This window comes from Dermacentor albipictus, chromosome 4, assembly GCF_038994185.2.
Source record: "Dermacentor albipictus isolate Rhodes 1998 colony chromosome 4, USDA_Dalb.pri_finalv2, whole genome shotgun sequence".
Classification (NCBI taxonomy): domain Eukaryota; kingdom Metazoa; phylum Arthropoda; class Arachnida; order Ixodida; family Ixodidae; genus Dermacentor; species Dermacentor albipictus.
Window position 1 is genome coordinate 50,225,915 of NC_091824.1, and position 19,300 is coordinate 50,245,214.

The 19,300-nt window shown below is 43.7% G+C and overlaps 1 long non-coding RNA gene across 1 annotated transcript in view; it reads left to right on the forward strand.

The window, feature by feature from the left end:
• Positions 1-13,617, forward strand: part of LOC135913403 (uncharacterized) — a 108,133-nt gene extending 94,516 nt beyond the window's left edge. The window contains exon 3 of the long non-coding RNA XR_010567996.1: positions 13,479-13,617. This is a non-coding gene — a long non-coding RNA (uncharacterized lncRNA). The remainder of the gene's footprint in view (positions 1-13,478) is intronic.
• Positions 13,618-19,300: the final 5,683 nt, after the last annotated feature.

The window sequence follows — 19,300 nt, forward strand, 5'->3', positions numbered from 1 at the left end:
CGCCCCCCATTATCGCTTAGCCATATAAAGCTTCGCTTTAAAGAATTCTCAACGAATAATCACGCACAGTCTGCGCAACGAAACAATAACCGTTACCCAAGCTGCTAGTTGCCCCAAATGAAGCCACGGGGCGAACGCGTCATTGCGGTTAAAGGAAACAAAATACAGGTGCCTATACAAGTTGTCGCTCGAGAAGGCGTCCACGTATTCCTTGCACCCCGCTTACTCGACGATGCAACCAAAAGCCATCGCTCGCAGATGCAGGATAACGCCGACGGCGCTACGTTATATCGGGTCAGAGTATGGTCTTTATTGGAAAGCCTGCCGACCGCAAAGCGCTTCGCTTAGCGCACGGCACGTGATGGAGTGGGTGCTTCCCGCGTAGAGCCCCAGAATGCTTTTCAACAGCTCGACTTGGGTCGCTCTTATCCCCGCGGAGGAAAGTAAACACGCAATTTCCGGGACGCCCGGGGCATCTGCCGCTGACGTTGCACTTCGGGTAACCGCTATCGACGTCAGTGAACGAGCGTGCCAGAGACACGGAAGAGACGATAGGCTGAAGTGCGCTGAAGGAAAGCTTCTGTACAGGGAACGAGATTGCAAGAATAGCAATAGCTGCATGGGCGCGGCGAGTGAACAGCACGGCCTTAGCTGTTAACTACGAACTAGCACGTTACGAAATTGTACGTATTTCTTTTTTTCTGTTTGTCGCTATTCGGTCATGTTGCGCTATGACTGGCTTCTTTTCTTACAGTTTCTCTCTTCTTGAAGGCTCCATAAAGATCAGATTTAACAGTAACCAACACTTCTTCAACAGCGAAAAAAAAGAAAGAGCCGTCGCTATCAACACGGGCAGTTTCGTAAAAAATTAAACAGCTTTTCTTCCGCGTCAAAATCACGACCTAACTATTAGGCACGCCTTAGTAAGAGACTCCCGATTATATTTGACAAGATGCGGCCTTGACACATCCCCCACTGCCCACCAGCTTGCCATGACGTCAGAGATATTGAAGGCGTCGGGTCTGGCGTGTGTAAGTGGTTATTGTTAAGCATGAACTATAAATTTGGAATGAATTCAGAGACCAAGTTTCTAGAACCTCTACTGCAAGAGAACGACGGGAAATTGAGAAATTGTCCAAAAATGGCTGACGTCATTCTAACGTACCGGTGCAGCGATTTCAAGGCAAAATTCTGAAAAGATAGTATGGCTTTTATTTTATACCCAGCTATAGCTCATGCTCTTAGCGCGAAATGAATGAAAATATATTTGTAAAATAATACTTTACTAGTGCTAACTGAAGAATGGGTTCCTTGTACTTTTAGCAGTAATTGTTTAGTTTTTGAGCCCCCAGGTTCTCGATGACTTCATCGTGTTCACGATTACGCCTCTACTAAACAATGCTATTGCTCTCATTGCTTCGTCCTTCTGGAGAAACTGGTGATTTTTTTTCTCATTCGTTCAGCAGAGCAATCGTGCATTGCACATGAGAAAACTCATAGTTTTCTATGGTGAGAAAAGATATTACATAATGGTTAGCTTTCTATTGTTATTCTAATTATTACTATAATTTCATTATTCTTAACTAGTGCTCGATACAGCGCATATAACCCCCTAATACTATATATCGCGTCCCTAAAGTGCTTGCAGATGCAGCTCCTATCGAATGCTAACTTGCGATCAGGTAAACTGTAAGGAAGAACTCGAAGGACATTCCTGTTATACTTTTTGCCTGCGGCTCCAAGATTCGTCAAGGCGTGAACTCATCCCCAATTTGGTGCTTGCACAAGGCACAAGTTTCGGCTGATCGAATTTTGCATTCGCGCCAATTAACACAGCTGCCGTCGTCTGGGTGATAGTGCTTTGGTTTCGTTTTGTGATTCATCCATCGCAGCACGGTCGCGTGAAAACGAGGCCACGAGGAATGACAACGCGTACTAGTCTTCATTTCCAGCCGCGCACTGCCCCTGGGCGTTCAGGCTGTTAGGTTGAGCGCCGTTACTGGTGGTCTCTGTTAATTAACGGATCGTGCAGCGAAGCGAGCAACTGGATTCAAGAAATTCGTTCAAGTAGTGTAATTGGTCTCATTGCGTAGTTGGAACAGCGGATTAAATCTTCATCAGCGATGGCACTGACGTATGCTGGCGTGGCTACCAATAAAATATTTAAATATCACTGGAGCGCTTTCTACCAGTCTAATCAAAGAGGCATGTCAGGCACTGGCGCGTCCGTAGCACTGGGGCACGCTTCTCTCTGAACAAGGCTTTTGTTTGAGATGGGGGGGGGGGGGAGCGCTATTAACGACATCAAATGAAAGGCTCGCGATGATGGGAGACGACGAGCGTATTTTAGTGATGCCGGCTGGTGAAATTGATGCCTAATGTCTTGTATGTTTTTTAGGGCCCTCTTTTCCCGCTTAAATATTTCGCGCTTGAAACTCGACGCCTTGCTCGGAGGGTGAAGGATAGCAGGTTTGAAAATTACGAGTGCCACTGAAATCGGTGGCATTAAATTAAAGATTAAAAAATTACCGACGATTACGTTACTTCCTAATGCGAAATTTGAGCGCAGCAAATAAGCTGTTTATATACAGATCCGCCGCCACCGATCTGGCTCTCTGATTGCCACCGCACAGGGGTTGCATTGGAGGAGGAGCGAAGAAAGTAATTAAGTTCGAGCCGGCGCTTTGACAACCGGAGACTCGCAGAAAGAGGGGGGAGGGGGGCGGCGTGTACACCCAGCGGCAAACGATGGGGGCAGAAGCGCGCGCAGCAAGCGGACAACACGATAAAGGGAGGAGGGAAGAGATAGCAGCGACTGACTGATGCCACTGACGCCGATAGTGAGTCAACCCCAGCTGCGGAGTTGGTTTCAGGGACAACGCCGCCGATGCCGACACAAACAATATGATACCCTCGCTTCCGCAGCGCTAAGAACCAGGTCTAGCCGTGGGAAGGTGGTCACGTATTCGTCGACGTGCCGGGGCCTACGTGAAATAACCGGCGCGTCGGCAACTGAAGAGCACCCTATCCGCCACACAGAACAGGGGGGGGGGGGGACCTTTCCTCCTCTTTCTGCATGGCGGCGACGGTGTTCTATGCAGTCACGTTATCTTGACTCTCTAGCGGCGTCAGCGGCATCCAGCGGTATCAGTCGGTCGCTGCTAGCGCTGGGGGGATGAAAGGGGGGCGGAGCTGGTTACGAGGCCGACGACAACGCCGACGACGACGCGAAACCCAGGAACGGACGCCAAAGAGCTGCGCTCTAAAATATTTTATATTATCTCCAATGTATTATGAATAACCACAGCAATGTTTATGAGTTGAGAAAACACAATACAGTCAACAGAAAACAAAACAAAACAAAAACATTTGACCGGCTCGCTCGAGAAACAGGTAACGTAGCTCTATGCATTATCTAAACTCCACTACTGTGTCAACTAGCCCACGGAAAGCAAATGGTAGAACAATTCTTTTGTGTAAGTGCGAACATATTATAGGCAGCGAAAACATCCCAGTGGTGGTAACAAGATCGAGACGAAAGTTTGAGTGATTCGCAGGATTTCGATCATAGCTGTGGATCAGTTTCCACAACCAGCCAATTTTCGGAGACGCTGGAGCCTAGGGTATCGGCCAGTGTTGCTGTTTTGTCAGTCTGTGGGGGGTTTCAAGGTAGCATTGATCCACAGTGTTTTTTTTTTAGTGGGGGGCAAGCGTTTTACAGTTAAAAGGTGGCGTGACAGACGGAAGAAGACAAGAGTTATAAATAAAGGCAGCTACGTTATTCAAAATTCAAAACACTGCAAGACTAAAAGTGGTGCATGGTTTTGCATTTATAGGTCACCTGATGGGTCAGTATCACTAGAGAAATTTAAATTTGTCCTACAGTAAAAACTGATGACAAATAACTTCCATTGCAAAGGTACACCAGTGGGTGATCGAATGCGAGCAGAAGTATGGAAATAAGTTAATGGGGAAAGTTCTAGAGCTTGCAGTGAACATCTCTATCGCCCGTAGATGTTAGTGAATATAAATGCCTTGGTGTGACGATAACTAACAAACCCTGGTTGAAGAAACTTGTATCTAGGATCTATGATATGTGCATCGGGTTTCCGCAAGTTATGCTTCTTCGGAATACGCTCTGGCAAGTCCCGGAACTCGGTAAACTCCAGGCCTACACGTCAATAATTAGACCTACTGTTGAATGCAAATATATCAGTGGGGACCTGCACACGGAGAAGAACACCGACTCTTTGGAAATGAATGAACGTAAGCTGATACGCTTGATCTTTTCTAAATACCGATGACTGGTACCCCGACATCTCTCATGCAGCCTCAGAATGCCCAGGAACTTCAATTACATCGTATAATTCTAAGAGGAAGGTTTCTCATTTAACTGGAAAACAAGCACTTTGCCTTAGGCTCTGATCCATACATCAGGATTCTAACTACATGACTTACCCTAAATCGTCATGCTTAGTCTATAACCGTATTTAAAGCACGAACACAATTGTGTTCTTTTTTGCTAACACGATTGCGGACTATGTATGCTGTATATGAGTGATTTATTTGACACAGTAACATCATATTACACTGTGTCATTATATTTTTCTTGTATGGTGCTATGATGTTTCGCTTGTCACATTTGCTGGCACAGTTGTTCGGTATTCAAGTTTCACATTGTATTTTTCTGTTGCAGTGCTGCATTACTGTGTTACACTGGTGTTCGTAAAAATTCTCTCTTGTCCAAATTGCTAGGGCCCCAACTTTGGGCCGGGAGTATTGTAAAAATAAACTAACTAAATGAAATAAATCAACAGGAAAAAACTGGACTCGTATTCACAAAAATGTCTAATGCTAAAATTGCTAGCAAGTACAAATTCTGGCTGCTCCTGACACTGTACATATTTTTAGCAAATGTAGGGTCAATGGCAAATAGCAATTACGAAGGAATGGCTTTGTGAAGTTGTTTATTGAAAAAATAAACGTGCACAGTTAGGCCAGCATCTAAAGAATGATCCAATGAATATTTCTATATGACATGTCAACCGGTATGAAAACCGGTATATTGCTGTACACAACCAATCCGCGCTTATAATGTTATGGTACAGGGGATATAGACATTTATTTGTTACCGTCAAATTGTGAAGCACACCTTGAGGGGCTAGTTGGCTCATGTTTATTGTAAGGAATTAGTGATCGAATATGCAGAAAAGGACATCAGGAAAGAAGAAATATTGAAATAGAACAAGAAATCAATATGTTTTGTGCTTGACGTGCTGGTCACATTTATTTTTTCAGCCAGCCATTGCAGGCAATTGCTGCAGCAAATCATGCCCATGCAGCGTACAGGTAGCAAAGTTGCCGGCATATATATTCGCCCATATTAATAAAAAATAATTAGCTAAATCAATTTGTAAGAGCACATTTCAGACAATCGCGGTGATGCGCATAATAATACTGAGTCAATATTGGAGCTTGTCGTTCAATGAAAGAAAGCGCTCAGGAATGAATAGCTTTGGAGATTCGGCCTCTGGCGTCCATAATTTGAAAACACGCCTATTCTATCGGACCAAATATCTCAGACGACCAACAGCAGTCCAGAACTTCAGTGGCGCAGAAAATTAAAAATTCTGCCTTTCAGAACTGCACGAACATATTTGCCGTGCAGAGTGTTGTAGCACCTGTTGCATATGGAACAAATTCACCGACGATTACGATAGTCCATAATGCGAAATTTAAGCGCAGCTCTATGCATGTTTCATTTCGCGATACGTTGGCTAGCGCGGACAACCTATTTAAGACGGCACATTGCAAATAGAGCGAATTGTGGCTTGACTGCCTTGCTAATCGGGATATCGTGAGACGTAGCGCATCAGTGACGTGTAGGCGCAATTCACAGCAGCAGCCGCTGACAGACCTTCGCTCATGCATCGCTTTGTTTCCATATATGGTATCAGTGGCGTCATAGAGCAACAGAGGGGGGGGGGGGGGGGGGTGCGCTACTCTGGCACCATTTCGTATCCATCGTGGTCGCGGATCCCGTCTAGCGTGGCACTACGCTTTTCTTCTCCCGCTTTCTCATGCCTTCCTCCTCCGATTTCCTCCTCACGCTCTCTTCGCTGTCGCCGTCTTTCATCTCCCGCTGCGTTTACTTGTCTATCTTTATGCTCCTTATCTCCCCCATCCCCGAACACTGAGCCATGCTCCCTTATGGGTAGCAGAAAATAGAATCCTCTTCCATTCTCACAACTATCATACAGGGCGCCCCACGTAAATTTAGCCAAACATAAAAATATGCAAATGTCACGTAGCTGAGCAAGACAAAGGTAATGTTGTTTGCCGTCGCTTGGAGATACTAAAATTACTATTTTTTTCATTTCACCTAATTAGATTATTAGCCTTCATTTATTAATCAACTTCTCAAAAATTATAACTAGATGAAAGGTGCCACTAAGGAAACTGTAGAGCAACATAAAAAACTCCTGGTACGGGTTTCCGTTCCTCAATACGTGGTACGTAAAAGTTTTTCTCCGAGCCTGAAAGAAGCCCGCAAATACATGCCAGGTGCTTCGAGCGACCAGTCGCATTGCAATTTTGCGTACATCTGCGGGCTTCTTTCACGCTCGGAAAAACACTTTTATGTACCACGTATTGAGCAACAGAAAGCTGTATCGGGAGTTTTTCATGTCACTCTACAATTTCCTCATTGTTACTTTCATTTAATTACAACAATTGAGAAGTTGACTAAATAGTTAAGACATATTATCTAATCAGGCGGAATAAAAAAAAAGCCGAGTATTTCCAAGCGACGGCATACAGCATTACATTGGTTCTGTCCAGCTACGTGGCATTTGCATATTTTAAGGTTTGGCTTAGGTTACGTGGGACACCATTTATATATATATATATATATATATATATATATATATATATATATATATATATAGCGTGGCGCTCCGTGGTCGCTCTTTTATCCTTCGCTATGCTTGTCCACTCGACTACGAGAAAGGCTGACTCACCGCAGAAACGAGCGCCTATGAACCGTTATGTGTGCCTCACAAAAACTACTGAGTGATTTATTTGCTTTGGAATAATTGAATGTAATTGGCATTTCTAGGCACATTAGAGTGTTTCTATGTGTCTTCTTGCGTGGTGTTGATACCTTTGGATTCGCACAGGTATTGCCATGACTTTTTATCTAACTTAAAGAAATATTCACTGCATGGTATAGAAGAAACAACAATAATGAATTTAACTACTTTTGATGCCAGGCATAGATTAGTACTTTTCAGCATGATAAAGCATTACAAATACTGGGACACACTGTTTCTTGGTAGCCACCGCTTTGCTTGTGATTATTCTACAGTGGCTGAGAGGACTGTCTGGCTCATGCAAGTCATGTTTACTGGCATAAAAAACTCCTCTACTAAATATAGCATATAAATATATAATCTATACATAATTTATTCTTAACGTAACAACCTAAGTGCAACGTAGGTTCTGTGACGCCTCTTGTTATATTATAACATTATGCTCATGCTCGCTGCCTTATGCAGGTTGTATCTTTTGTTTCACACTGAGCAAACAATCATAATTTTCTGAACTTTACGGAGAGGTCATAAGGGGCTGTTCAAAGCAGGAAGTGCTTCCAAAGCCAAGTGTTTCCTGGTTCCATGTCTAACAAAGAGGTTCAAAAGTATGCAAGGCAAAGAGCCGACTTGGGAGTATCGTGGCAGTAAGCACTCTGTTGACCATTAGATGGAAGAACAAGCGCCACGACAAAAGTACACATAAATGTCTCTCAGTAAACAAGTGAATTTTTTTTCTTCGGCGTTGTTCATCCTTGGAGTATTGAGGCCTCAAACACGTAGAGGATCTTGGCAGGCTCAGCATCACTGTGCGTGCGTGTTTCATAAGAGTGTATCAGTGACGTTGTTCGTAATCGTCAAATAAACAAGTATGAAAATCACAGCAATTGAAGCCCAAGTAAAGGCAAGTGTCCCAGCTGCGATATCATGCGTGCGTGCTATCAGGACTTGTGAAAACGTTGGCTCCTGCTTTAACCTTGTACTCGTTATGCTCATCCACTTGAATTTTCATCTCCCGCCTTCCCCGTGTTTTCCTTGCTATCAGGAATGCTTCATAGCCAGAAGCAATATCGTGAAAGACGTAAAACAGAAAACAATTTAAGCAACCGACTTATTCGAAAGCAACATTTGAAAAGTTTCAGTACATAAATGCCTCTCGGAGGCAGATGTCGAATGATGGTGGTTGGCTATTGGGGTTTACGGCAATTGAAGGTGAGCTGGCATTTCATTATGTACTCGAAGGAGCACGATGTACCCGCTTAAAAATTTTCATTGAGGTGACGATGATAGAAGAATAAATCGTACCAGTCGTACTGTAGATGTAGAGTACTCGTAAGTTTTTATGACAGAATATATTTTCATTTAGGCACGCGGAGAAGTGAAGAATTGATGGTGTTAGGTAACAGTTTGATTCGAATGTTATTCCTTTTCGCGCTTTATAAGCGGTCCGGGTGCCCTTCGATCAACGTTACCAGTAGTATTGGCCGGTAATAAACAAAGCGTGACAAAAAAGGAAAATAATAATGGCGGAAATATTTGATCGCTGCGTTAAATCTGCGCGAGATTTCGCTAACACTGGTGTCGTTTTCACGTACTACAGCGTGAGCTGTTATAGGCCCATTCCAATAGCCGTGTCGGTTCGGAGATGTTCTTCGTCACCGCCGCCTCTCCCAGCTATCGCCAGGAATGAATAAAAAAATATACGGTATTGCCGCCGGGATTGAAGCCGCGCTATCTTCGTGGGAGTCATCTACTACTGCGCCACGGCAGCGTTTGGCATCTGCTGCGGAAACATGCCCGATACACGCGTCTTAGCGCTTGACGAGTCACGTGACGTGAGATGTGAGTCGCGCAGCACTGATAAGTGCAAACTTTGCATTGTGGTTTCATAATATTGCACCAAGTCATACGCCATGCAGCAGTTGCATAGGCAAAGGTGCAAGGTTGATACGGAAAATTTGTGAAGAAAAAGAAGCTTAAGGAGCAGGCACGTAGCCAGAATTTTTTTCGGGGGGGGGCCCACCGCCTCCACCACCATCATCATCATCATCATCATCATCATCATCATCATCATCATCATCGTCGTCGTCGTCGTCGTCGTCATCATCATCATCATCATCATCATCCTGTTTTATGTCCACTGCAGGACGAAGGCCTCTCCCTGCGATCTCCATTTACCCCTGTCCTGCGCCAACCGATTCCAACTAGCGCCCGCGAATTTCCTAATTTCATCGCTCCACTTAGTGTTTTGTCGTCCTCGATTGCGTTTTCCTTCTCTTGGAACCCATTCTGTAACCCTAATGGTCCAACGGTTATCTAACCGGCGCATTACATGACCTGCCCAGCTACATTTTGTCCTCTTGATGTCAATTAGAATATCGTCTATACCCGTTCGCTCTCTGATCCAAACCACTCTCTTTCTCTCTCTTAACGTTATGCCTAGCAATCTTCGTTCGATCGCTCTTTGCGCGGTCCTAAACTCATTCTGCAGTCTCTGCCCCATATGTCAGCACTGGCAAAATGCACTGATTGCACACCTTACTTTTCAATAATAATGGTAAGCTTCCAGTCAGGAGCTGGCAATGTCAGCCGTATGCGATCCAACCTATTTTTATTCTTCTGTGAATTTCCTTCTCATGATCACGGTTCCCTGTGATTAATTGACCTAGGTAAACGTACTCCTTCAAAGTCTCTAGTGGCCGACTGGCGATCCTGATCTCTTGTTCCTTTGCCCGGCTATTTATAATTATCGTCATCTTCTGCATATTAATATTCAACCACACTCTTACACTCTCTCTGTGAAGGTCTCCAATGATTTGTTGCAACTCGTCTGCATTGTTGTTGAATAGAACAATGTCATCGGCAAACCGAAGGTTGCTGAAATATTTGCCGTCGATCTTTACTCCTAAGCCTTCCCACTTTAATAGCATGGAATCTTCTAAGCACGCAGTGAATAGCTTTGGAGAAATTGTGTCTCCCTGTCTGACCCATTTCCCTATAGGTATCTCCCTGCTTTTCTTGTGTAGAATTAAGGTTGCTGTAGAACATCTGTATATATTCTTACGCGAAGGACGAGCCAGTAAGAGGAGAAACTATTTACAGATTATATTTACAACAACGGTTGCAGCGCTGACCGGTTAGATTCACAGCGCGAGCACAGTTCGTTCTTCCTCCTCTTTTCTGGAGTGATGGCGCCCACGCACCTCGTTCAAACAAACAAATACCACACGCATGTAGCAATATTTTTCAAGCTTTTTACGTAAGCGTTTTGTAGTCCTTGATTACGTAGTGCCTCTAGACTGCTGGTATCTCTACTGAATCAAATGCATTTTCGTAATCTATATAAGCCACATAGAGAGGCTTATTGTACTCTGCAGATTTCGCGATAACCTGATTGATGACATGGATGTGATCCATTGTATCTTCCTGAAGCCAGCCTGTTCACTTGGTTGACAAAATCCAGTGTTGCCCTTATTCTGTTGGAGATTATTTTTGTAAATATCTTATATAATACTGGGAGCAAGCTAATGGTCCTATGATTTTTCAATTCTTTAACGTCTCCTTTTTTGCGGATTAGTATAATGTCTGCATTCTTCCAGTTTTTTGGGACCCTTGCAGTCGATATACACTTCGTATAAAGAGCCGCTAGTTTTCCAAGCATTATGTCTCCTCCATCTTTGATTAAATGGACTGTTATTCCACCTTCTCCTCCCGCTCTTCATAGTTTCATGTCTTGCAGCGCCCTTTTGACCTCATCGCTAGTTATAGGAGAGTTTCTGTATCCTGTTCATTACTGTTTCTAAGTGAGGTATCGTGACTCCTCTGGGTACTGTATACAGGCCAGCTCATAATATTTCCGCTGCTTTTACTGTATCTTCTAGATTGCTTATGATATTATCCCTCTTATCTTTTAGTGCATACATCATGGTTTGTCCTATGCCAGGTTTCTTTTTTACTGATTTCAGGCTGCGTTCATTTTTTTACGGCTTCTTCAGTCTTTCACATGTTATAGTTTCGAATATCAGTTATTTTCGCTTTGTGGATCAGTTTTGACAGTTCCGCGAATTGCGTAACGCTGTGCGGCCGCCAGCCCCATACAACTGCGTAGAGCGCAGGACTCTGCGATTCTAGACGTACTGCGCTCACCGAGAAAGGTTAGAAAAACACCCACATAAGCACAGCAGAGAAGTGGCTGCGTGAGGCGGTTCGACCGATAACTGTAGAAGCGTCATTCAAAGCAAGTAATTATTCTCCACTTCCAGTGGCGTTTTCTCTACTTCCTTTTTAAATAAAAAGATGTTGCTCCATAAATATCCTCATAAACAACGGTTAACATTTTTATTATTCGCTTTTGCTTGCAGTTTGGTTGTTGCGTTGGCTCTCTCCCTTAGTAGATCGCTTAATTTCTCAACTCCTTGTGATTTTTGTTTCCGGTTTCCAATTTTGCACGAAAAGTGCTATACAATTAAGGAAAAACAGACGAGGTAAGGGGTGACAGTCATCTTGCTTATGGGTTTAAGGGTTATTGCAGGGTTTCGTGATGGACGCTTTTTCACATCATTTTATTTCCCACCTTATCTAGCCAATATCACGTGTATATGGTTCCAGGCATCTGCCAGCGTCACGGCGAGCCGTAACTCAAGGAAATAATTAAGCAAAGGGAAAAGTTAAACGCAATTGGTGTTTTCTCCGGCCGCAACTCGTTCCATGAGAGTACAGACCAGCTGAGTAACAGCCGCATCCCTCTCCTGGTCCCAGGATCAGCCTAACCAAAGAAGGTTGAACTAACAAAAGCAACAGCTATGCGTGTGACGGTTGAATGGATGGTGACAACTGAGCGCATCTCGACTTAATCGCGCGGGTGCGGAATCTATGAAAAAACTGTCCTTCACATTACAAGAGATGCCGATGACTACCGCCATATAAAAGGAGTGAAAAAGGCAGCATGAGGCTGACCGATGAACAGCTGCCAAGTCTCAACATTAATCTGGCGGCGCTTTAGGAACGTGTCAGGAGTGGTGGCGTGTGTGGGGAGGGGGGGGGGGGGGGTATGCCACCTGATTTCGGGGGGGGGGGGGGCCCGGGCCCCCCCCCGATATCAAGTCATTATCATTATCATTAGTCAAATCATTATCAGAAGCAGAAGCAGCAGCAGCAACCTATTCCGCCACTTGTCACACGATGTGATATGCACGCCGAGTAGCGTCGTTACGTGAAAAATTTGCATTGCGGTTACGTTGTAGTCCAACAGGCATGACGACGTGCAGCAGTTGCATCGTATCGTGCCACCTGTCAAGGAATGTGACATGTGCGTCGCGAAATCTGGACACCTGCGTTTGCTCATCGTTAGGCGTTATGCTGGCTCCTCGAGAGATGCGAACCGCCGCTGAACAAAGGAATCATAGAGCATCACGCACGGCTGCAACCAAGCACCGTCAGGCTTAGCACACCATGGTGTAGAGAGCAGCACAAGCCGCAGTTCGCAGTCGATGCTGGCAGGCCGTTCAGTTCGTTCTCGGGAAAACGACGCAACAGACTTCACCGCGAAGACCCTGTCGTGCGTGCTGCCGAAAACGATGCTGCTTTGAGGCCACTCCTCCAGCTGACGCTGCGACTATGCTGCGTGTGCCGCGAAGGCCAGTGATATTTTTGTTTGTTTCGTTAACTTTTAACGATGGAGTTCCACATGAGATAAATAGTCTCCTGATGACATTGTTAGCACTTTCTGCTTCATCTTGGTTTGTTGGCGCTGAGAAATAATATGCAGGCATCATCTGGATAAGTAACGTACTGAGCGTTGTCGTCGATTCGTGGTAAATGATTTATGTAAAGAATGAGCAGTAAACATTCTAATATACTGCCTTGTGAAACGCCTTCTGGTTTGATTCAATATGCGAGAAAGGTTTTTTTCAAACTACCATTTGTTGTCCGTGGTGCAGATAACTTCAAGAATTATCAAAACCTGCCTTGGAAGCCGTTATGTTCGCTTTCTGAGAGCAAGATATTTTAATTGAAAGATGAAAGATGAAAGGTCTGTGAAAAGTCAACGAATAAACTCGAATGTGCACATTTGCTTTCCGAAAGAATCTAAGGTTCTGGCTTTCTGAGTAAGGAGTGCGCTTTTTGGCAACTAACTTTTCAGTAAACGAAGGTTTGACGTCATCACGGTATAATGTTTCCTCATCACCACTCTTGGAAATTGTTAGCTTTTTGACGCACTAAGAAATAATAGCGGGGTTGACTTGGCCTATAATTATATAGGTTATTTTGGTCGCCATCCTTAAGTATTACGAGCAACTTAGTTTCTTTCGGAATACGCCTGATGATAGGATAAGCTTGAAAGCATGCTTGAAGACTGCTACGATTATGACACGTCTATTTTATGCGCAGGTGGCACAGCTGGATTTGAATCTGAAGTACATCTGTGTCAGGGCTTTTGCTGTTCTGGTTCAATCGGATCGTCCCAGCACTTTCGCTGCTTGTTACTGGGAATAAAAGAAGCGCTCTACAATACGTTGGACTCAAGAGAAGGAAGGCCTTTACTCCTACAAGAATGAGTGCTATCGGAAAGAGATAGAAATAAATGATTAAAGGCATCTGCTAACATAGACTCGGACATGCAGTTATTGTCAACATTTAATCCATCACCTGCAGTCTTCTCATGCACTTCAATGGTATAGTTTATTCTAGACAATATAAGCCTTGCTCTCTACATCAAGAATAAATAAGTTGTTCACGTAATTTATTTTCGACATTCTGATAATTCTGATAGCCCTATTCCTGTCGCATTTGAACCCTTTGAAGTCCTCAATGTTCCTTGTTTATTTAATTGCTTATATAAGTCATCTTTAGCGCGTATCACTTCTTAGCCTCCCTTCCTCAACTATTGTTTCCAAGATTTCCAAGCTTGTGTTGCGTTCTTATAAGATAAACATGTGTTATTAAAATTCTTAAGACAATTGTGATGTCATTGCATCAAATGTTGCAATGACATCATCCCAATCGGCTCCTGCCGTGCGCTGTTAAAGTTCCAGAGTGTAATTTCAATTACGCTTCGCTACGTCACAGAGCAGCTGTTTTTATTCACTCAACCTCTCGGAGAAGCTCGTCTGTTGAGAAGTTAACTGGATGAAGGAAACTATTGCATCATACGGCGGCAACAGACATCAGCGTACTTTCAGTTGTGCTCGTTATAAGAACATGTAACAATGTACACCTACTCTTTAAGATTACGATTGGGCTAATCAATTGCAGTTCTAAATGCATTCGATGCCATGATTGTGCTCACTTCAGTGTGGGCAGTGGAACTCTGAAGTAAAGTGGTATTGATGTCGCTGTCGAAGTAAACGAAAGTTACTTCGACAGTAAACGAAACGAAGTAAACGAAAGAGTATACTTTTCCTCCATATTTCAACTGAGGAATGTATCAAGAAAAGAAAGAAATATGGAAACCCCACCACTGGGTGGTCGGTAGGTCACAGTGAACATTGGAGCATTGCATTTTAAAGAGAGAGCTTCATCATCATCAGTCATCCATGAAAACTGTTCAATAATCTCACATTTGATCCCTAATTTTGACACTAGTAGAAAGCGAAGTCATCTCTTAACAGAGAGTCAAACCTTTAAAACACTAGTACGTGTCGGCAAAACGGCCGTTGAGTGCATACGGAATCAACACATGGACAGTTATTCTGCGGTGCTCTTCAGCTACCACAGGGTTGTTCATATCGCGCCGCACACCGGAACCATCACGAGAGATGGTGTCCTCTACGTTTGCAGCTCTGCGGCCACAATAAAAAAAACATATTTGATGTATGAAGGGTCATACGTGGTGTTTTGTGGCCACCAGATGGCCACCAAAGTAGCGTATTCTGATCAAATGACCTCTTTCTACTAATACGCCATCCCAAATGCTTCCTCTTCAGCAGACAGAGATTTCCATGAGGCCACGACGCTCTGGAGTCTGTATTTTGCAAGGCAGCGTTTAAGCGCAGAATTTCCTGACACACCACATAGCTTTCTGCTCTAACCACCGCAAACTTGAGTAGAAGCTACTGTTCAGGACTTCACCGTGCTACTGATGAGGTAAAAGTATGAGCTCTCTTCTTCTGTTGGTTGTCATAATTGAATCCCCCTACAAGTAACCTCTCATTTCATGTCCCTGAAGTCACGAATTGTATATAGTCGAAAACATTGTACTGAGCATAATCACTAGTAATCAACTGTGTTTCTATCGAATGTGCAATTTGTATTTATTATTATTATTATTATTATTATTATTATTATTATTATTATTATTAGATATGGAAACACACAAATACTTGAAGGAACCAGAAAAAAGTTAACGAAACAATGCTCATATTTACAAACTCTTCTTAGGCTAGAATTATTCGTGGGAGAAAATCCTAGCCAATTCTAATGCTGGAAATTATTAGATAAGGGCGCCACCCAACGGTCATAGCACTTACGCGCGAGAAATTTTCTAAATTCAGGCCCATATCTGTAGCGATGGATGGCCAAACACATGAATTAACTAATACTTGTTCGCTTTGTTCGCTTGGGAAGCACTTTTTGCGTTTCATTATAACCATACATGAGAAGTATTTTCTTGGTGACAAGTTCCCAATCGCAATCGCCGCCTTCATGGCGGCCATCACGACATCGTGCTTCAGAATGACGCGGATTTCTGCAGTTCCCTCATGTGTGCATATAGATTGAACTATCTAGATTTCCTGTTTATTCAGCACGTGTAATCAAAAATTTCAAAATAAAACCGCTCCACTTTCTTACGCGCTTTTATAAGCCTCAGTAGGGAAGAACATACTAATTAAAATGTATGCCCAATTATAACAACAGCACGTAACACATGGAAAAATAAGTTTCAACAAATACAAAAATGATACACGAATGACATAACTGAATCAACCCAGAAGCTTTGCAGGCTGTCCTACAAAACATTTCAAAATTACCAACATACACTGACTTATGCTGCACAGGAAGGTACAAAACAAGGGAATCTCTGCGAACGCAGGGGCGCGCAGCGCACAGAAACGCAAACTGCAGTGCATTCGACAAAACAGCACCACTAGGACTATTTATTCTGCAAACCGCCTACACACAAACAAAACAGATGGGCCCATTGTAGATTGGGGCACCGGGAGACTGCACACCGCCTGGTTGCGGCTCTCAATGTTTCTTTTTTCATTTGGAACTGTGAGCAGAGAGTGATCTCAGACCAACCGGCATGAGAACCATTAGGAACCGGGTTTGCCTTTCCAGTGCTCAGTGTAGGTGCTTTTCGAAAAAGGCAGAAAAAAAAACGAGCAAGATCACAGAGGAAAAGGATTTCCCCAGGAGCACAGAGGTGATCTGGTTCAGGGCTTGCTACATTGCTCTGCATAAATAAGTGCGAGAAAAAAATAACTATTCGGCATAAACTTCGCAAAAGAGTGCTCTTATATATGTAGTAGGCGTACAGGGAGGTGTTTCACGAAGTTTTTTTTATGGATAGCAGCATCCAAGAAATTGCTTCTTCAGGGAGCGTGGATGGGTTCTGGTTGTTCTCCTTGCAACTAATGCGCGTAAAAGTGACATTCCTGCCTGCAAAATTACTCTTCGAGTCGCCTTGCACTGCTTAGCGAATGGCGACGTTGCCATCTTAGCCGGTATGATACTTAATCGTGATGCGGCGTTCTACCACATCGCTCGTGTTCAATCGCCATTCAGCCTTCGTAGCGGGGCTAAAAGAGATTTTAAAGAAGTCTAACAAAATTATGCCATATATATATATATATATATATATATATATATATATATATATATATATATATATATACATATATATACATATATATATATACATATATATATATGTATTATGATAAACGAGAGGAAAGGGGGTTAGCCGAGGAGCCCGATATTTATTAGTCACATAATAAGAAGCCAACAAGGACAACAAAGGGAAATTACTTGTACTTACTAATACAACTAATGATATATTAAATGAATGGCTATGAAAGGGGATGAACAAACAACTTGCCACAGGTCGGGAACGATCCCACGTTTTCGCATTACGCGCGCGATGCTCTAACCATTTGAGCTACCGCGGCGCCGTTTCCCCATCTACTTTCTTGGGTATTGTTTTCAGTACTAGAACTAACCTTGGAAGTGTTAGTCAGCGCCACCACTCACAAACCTTGGCGGCGGATGTTCCACATCCGCCGCCAAGGTTTGGAACATTCGCTGACGAGTTCCAAGAATAGCCGCGCGTAGGAAAAACGACAGGACTTTACTGACGGTACAGCCACGAAAGTGCTGTCCCGCGGCTAAAACGACAGTAAAGGTCAGTGATTTTTACTGCGTGCTTCTGTTCTTCGAAGTATTTTTGTGCCAGATCCTGTTATTCTATGCTTCACAGATACGCGCATATATATACATATATATAAAGTGAAGTTGCATTCCTCACCCTGTAGAGAAAACCGAGGAATTTTTGAAGAGGTATCGTAGGGGCTGGCGTGTCCGCCTTAGTTTGCGACCATACACTCCTACTCTTGTTCAACATAAGTTCTACAATTGCGGAACTTCCTAGCAAATATGATCTACGTAGTTCGTGGAAACTGTGCTGATCGAGTTAACGATGTTCCACAATTACTGCAGCTAATGTGGAGATGGCAAACAAGGAGTGACATAGAGTAACTGTCGATAAGCCCGGCAAAAGGAAGAAGCGGCGCTCCAGGACATTTCTTCCACATAGCTTCCACGTAGTATGTGGAACAACGCTGTAGATATGCATTGCTAACTTAGTGGAGCCTAGAGGGAATGAGTGCAACAGTGTAGGAAAATACGTTGCAACACCATGAGCTTCATGTGCCCTCCAAAACGTTATTCCCCCTGATGTCGCTTTTTTCTTATCTCCTACTGTTCTTCCCCTCCTGTTATACTTGGAACTGATTGGTGTTGCACGGGAGCACTTATATGCATGATCCGTCTAGTAGAATATGCGCTTTTTTTTTACTGCAACAGAAGATCAACGCTGGAAATTGTTTGCCGTTACGTTGACAACAATCGTTATCGTCATCGACGACATACAACTCCAATTTTCATCGTCCTCAGACCACCTCGCCATCCCTAGTTTCACCATCGCCACAGCGTGACGAAAAACAAAAATTATCCACAACCACCTACCTCCACCAAAATTAGAACCCATGCCAGTTAAACAATGTGCATTTGGGAGCTGAGTGCGGCAGCCACTGCGCTATCGCGCAACAACAGTACAACGTTTGTGCTCCACATAGACTATGGAAGCAGTGGCGTCGGTCCATCGGTTTCGGAGGCGAGAACGAACGACACTGTGGTGTACGAGGATTACATTATGCTTACCGAATATAACTTGTTCTTGACAAGATGGAGTTGTGTTTTCGTGCAGTTTGTCGTTATCATGCTAGTGAAGACGGCTTCGATGACAGAAAGAAAGCATGCATGACAATGATTATGATAGGGGTCAAGCATCGCATTTACGCTCAACAAAGGCTGTGCCGAAAATGCGGCAGTTGGTGGAAAACTGCTCCTACAACATCGACAGCGCCAATGCTAACAGCAACGTCGCAGTGGCAATGCCAGGCAGTTTAAACAATAGTTCACAGAATTCAAAGCCGCCATGTGCCTCATAGTATATATCAGCACCGCAAATATTTTGCAGGTGGCACTGTACCATTGTAATCTTGACGTCTTTTGCAGTAGAAGGTTTGACCTTAGATTTAATTAATGTCTAGTTGGGCCTTTCAAAACGACGAACAGTCTTTGAATAGTGAGAAAGTTTTACTAATCTGCTGCGTCTTAACCTGCAACCCCCAATCTTGATTTACAGAAAAGCGGAATCTAAGAAACAGCGTAAGCAGACTTCCAACTTAAAGGCCATCTTAAACGCTACGCTGCTGTGACGTCGCGCAGGTCAGTGCTTGGAAACTGTGCCACTTAACGATGGGAACAAAAGAATGTTTCTGTTGTGCAGAAGTTCTCGAAATATGTCACACTGACAACAACACCACTTCACATTGCTAGAGCACGAGTTAACGAAAAAAATGGCTGTGGCTTAGCTAAGGTTAAGCCCAGGATGCGAAGCATACTAGCCTTTATTTTCGTTGTTGAACCACTGTTTAGCCTGGTGAACTGCTGTTGCTTGGCTATATTTGGTTCGGCTAGACGAAGAAACA